This window comes from Rousettus aegyptiacus, unplaced genomic scaffold (assembly GCF_014176215.1).
Source record: "Rousettus aegyptiacus isolate mRouAeg1 unplaced genomic scaffold, mRouAeg1.p scaffold_m13_p_1, whole genome shotgun sequence".
Lineage (NCBI taxonomy): Eukaryota > Metazoa > Chordata > Mammalia > Chiroptera > Pteropodidae > Rousettus > Rousettus aegyptiacus.
The window spans coordinates 6,917,515-6,921,648 of record NW_023416284.1 but is presented as its reverse complement, the minus strand read 5'-3'; the positions used below and the strand labels follow the sequence as shown (position 1 = coordinate 6,921,648).

The following is a 4,134-nucleotide window of genomic DNA, read 5'->3' as shown; positions in this document are numbered from 1 at the left end:
CCCAAGAGTGATCTTTAAAAAATATATATACAGAAAAGTTTAATCTAAAACTTTTATCTAAAACCAGGCTAACTGGCTGTTATATATTTGGGCAATATCTGTGCCAGGCGTCCCCTCGAGGCCCGGAAGCAGAGCAGGTTGGTGTTTGGCGGTCTCTAACCTGTGAACATTTGGGGTATAGTAGGACTCGCAGACTTCGCGTTGGAGCTCTAGTTTCTTAAAGCCGCGGCGTTGATCAGGAGATCGGAATGGGACTTGCACAGGGGCGTCTAGGGAGCTCCACGGTTGCCCCTTCCGAGCTTATCCGTCCTTCCTGACTCTCCTTCGGGGTAGGAGATCAAGCTGCGCAATCCACACCACTCCTTAGGTGGGGAACATTGGGCAGAGACGTCCTCCGTGGGGCCCAGGAGCAGCGTGCAGAGCCATTAACAACTTTTTCCATCAAGCAGTCAGTTGACAAACCTATACTCCACAGCAGGAGACAGTTGACGCAAATATTAAGTTAATGAACAGAAACAGTCCAAATACTTCTTCAATTGAAACAACAAGGTGCTAGTATTGCTGATAACGAATAGGCAAAATACATGTCACATCTTTTTTTAAACAAAATAATTAGCCTTGCTAACGCAAGGCCTCAAAAAATTGGTTCAAAACTCAGAATTGTTCCTCTCCACGGAAATCTTTAGTAAAAGGCGAAAGATTTATGCGATCTGAAGAGAAACCAGAGTATGCTTTCCGTTCGTCGCCCACACTTCTCGGATAACTGTTACCCCTAATACTATAATGGTGATTATTTACCCAAAAGAGTTAGTGGCTTCTCTTTTTTTCTAGACACTTCTGTAAACAAAGTTTCATTTTTGGGGGAAAAATAATATTTAAAATAGGAGACAATGGTCATTTTTTAGGTCGAAAAATCGTCCTGTGTGCAATGCATTGTGGGTATGCAAATAAAAACTCTCAGCTGTCGCGCTCCAGTTTCCGGAAATTCCTTTTGGTGCAGGGATTGGGACTACCACCAGGGGGCAGAGCAGAGGCCGGATTTAAGGGCTACAGACCTGAGCCTGATCCAACCGGGAAAAGTCTTGACTCTTTTATGACAGGCACTCCAACTAAAACTTCTTTTGGGCTTAAATCAACAAAATAATTAAAATTATAAAATAAAATAAAACTTGGAAATAATAATTTTCATTCGTTCATTCAACAAAAATGTATTGAGCACTGTTTTAAACCCTGGGTTTAGTATGTACCTAACAATTCATCTTCAAAGAGCGTGCTATGTGATGGGGAGTCAGTCAGGGGTTTGTGATAAGCACTGATCACAGAATGTTCGGTGTCACCTGGGCAGCGTATTTAAGGATCCACAGTAGTAGTGTGGTGAGGGCATTCCAGGCAGGGAGGCACAGTGCTGGGGCGGGGTGAGTAACCAGAGGGCCTTCCAGGCCAAGCTAAGAGCTTGGACTTACCTTGAGGGCAAGGAGGAGGCATAGAGGAGTTTTCAAAGAGAATAATTAGTGGTTTAAAACAGTGCATCTTGCCACGTGGTCTGTGGACCAACAGATCAGCATCACTCGGGTACCTTATAGAGATGCAAATTTTTCGGTTCCGCACACTCCAGACCTACTGAATCTGAAACCGGGAGTGAGGTCCAACGGCTGGGTTTTAAGGAGTCCTCCAGTGACCGCGGTGCAGGCGAGGTTGAGAACCACTGTTGGACAACCATTCTGACTACTGTGGTGATTGTAGGAGACAAGAAGGTTGGGGGAGGTGACTTAGGAAGCCGAGCATTCATTCACACCAGAGAGAAATAATTGGCGGCCTGGATTGGGGGTGGGGGGAGAGCTGAGGAAGGAAGGGTGGGAAGTGAGGAGGGAAAAAAGTCTAAGTAGTTCCTTAGGGGACGGTGGCTTAAATGGGAGTAGAGCGAATGCAGCGGGAGCAGCACATGAAGGAAATGAGGAGCAAGCCAGGAAAGCAGGAGGAAATCCAGGAGTGGGGGCCAAAGGCAGAAGAAGAATGGTGTTGGTTGGTTAAGTGTCAATGACAGGTGAAGTAAGGTTGCTGCAAATGCCAGTGGATGTCACAGCAGGGAGGTTGGTGACTTTGGCCAGAGGCATTTCTAGGGAATGGGGGCGATGGAACCCGGACTGCAAGGGACTTGATGAGGAAGTGGGTGGGGGTGGGGATCCGGGGCTCCAGAGAGACCAGCTGGAAACGGTGGGAGGTCACAGAAGGCTCCTTTATCTTTCCTCCGTATCAGGGGAATGACAAAGGGTTTTAAACATTGGTGGGAGAGGGTGGAGATTCAAGAGAGAGGAAATATGCAACAGTGGGGGTGGGATGGGAAATGGGGAGGGGGCTGTGCCTGACTTCGGGTTAGAGGAAGGACCCCACCTCAATGGTAGCGGCAGGAAAGGAGAGGAATAAGAAATTATTAGGTAATGGGTTTCTGTTTGGGGTGATCTACTAAAATGTATTAATTTTTCTTATGCTGATTTCGATATATTTTTTCTAGAATTGTATCCATTTTGACCATGTTCTTAAACTTATTGGTGTGAAATTGTGCATTAGGTTTTTAAAAATTAATAAACTTCATTCTTTTAGAGCAGTTTTAGGTTCATAGCAAGACTGCACAGAAAGTACAGAAATTTCTCATGCTTCTTGCCCCCTCACAGGGCACAGCCTCCCCCACTGTTTGCATTTTGACGTGTGAGCCTCCTTTTGAGAAATGCTGTTGGTAGGAAATGAGAACATCTTGGTCTCATTTTACACCCAGGAGTCATGTGACTCACACCAAGTCCTTCCTAGTTCCCCGCCGATGGACAACTGGTAGCTTTGTCCATTTCTTACTACAGAGATGGGGCTGAAAGTTCTTCCCAAGGGTTCATTCACTTGGACCTTGATAACAACCATGAAATCCTTTGGCGAGCCTTTGGAGTGACAGAGTGGTTGCTGAAAAGGGCCTTTGTCATTTCAGTTGCTTGAATGAAGGACTCAGTGAATATCCGCTGAACCAAAATGGATTCTTCTCAAAGTTACAGTCTTTCCGGAGATCTGAGCGCCGGAGCTGCCAGGGAGACCCCAGAAACAGCTCTTGTTCTTCAGACAAGACCTGGCGTGAGCCTGGACCAGGAGTTACAAACCCCTGTGGCTGCAGAGGGCACAGACTGAACCGGAGTGTGGGGGAAGCCCTCGGAGGATGCACCTGCAGCTCCGTGACAGCTGACTGAGGCCACAGACGGAGGGACCCGGCGTGGCCAGTTCTCATTTTTCCAGGGAAGCCAGAAATCCAGAATTTTATTTAAAATGTCTAGCTTTTTACTGTCGAGAATTAATTCAAAACTAAAAAAAAAAAAAAAAAACAAGACCAGATCAGACACCTCTGTAGTCTGGATTCAGCTAGTAGGCTGCACGTTTTCCATCTCTGGCGTAGCCGACTGAATGATACTAATAACAGCAGCCGGTCCTCATGTGCGCTGGTTATAAGCCAGGTGCTGAGCCGGGCTTCACGATTCTTTAATTCCTTTGACAACCTTATAAAATAGATGAAAAGCTGTTGAGATATATATATATGTTAGGCGAGGCAACCCTTGGTTGACCTCACAGATTGCAAGGGCCTTGTCATCTTACGATCACTTATTTTTAAATGTTTTATGCCTACAGCGCCTGGTCTTCCTAGGTGGTCTCCCATCCAAGTACTAACCAAGCCCAACCCTGCTTAGCTTCCGAGATCAGACGGGATCGTGCTTGTTCAGGGTGGCATGTTCAATATGTTTAATGTAGACCGTTCAATATATTTAATGTCAGACAATACAAAATACAAAATAAACAAACAAACAAACAAAAAACCCTAAGCAGGCTTGCGGATCTGATAGCTTACTTGCAGGAGGTTTAGAGGGTTTAGGAACAAGTTAAATTTGGAGGAAGAAGTTTCTATCATGAGGGAAAATATCAGACCGGGTCAGGGTGAGGGGCACTCTGTAGGGCTCCACTGCCCCCTGTCCCCAGGTTTCTGGGGCCAGCGTCAGCCCAGGCTCCCTGCGGTGGAAGTTTGTTGGCATACAGGCTGGGAGTGGGAGGAGAGGGGTGGTTAGAGTGGCATCGGCCACAGGTGCACTAATGATCGTGGTTGTTAAG

At 46.4% G+C, this 4,134-nt stretch overlaps 1 non-coding gene and 1 pseudogene across 1 annotated transcript; both read right to left on the bottom strand.

Moving 5' to 3' along the window:
* Window positions 1-614: 614 nt before the first annotated feature.
* LOC118606371 lies at window positions 615-730 on the bottom strand. The gene has a single exon (XR_004952328.1). It is a non-coding gene; the product is annotated as a U5 spliceosomal RNA (small nuclear RNA).
* A 2,921-nt stretch (window positions 731-3,651) lies between these two features.
* LOC118605016 lies at window positions 3,652-3,771 on the bottom strand (annotated as a pseudogene).
* Between the last annotated feature and the right edge of the window lie 363 nt (window positions 3,772-4,134).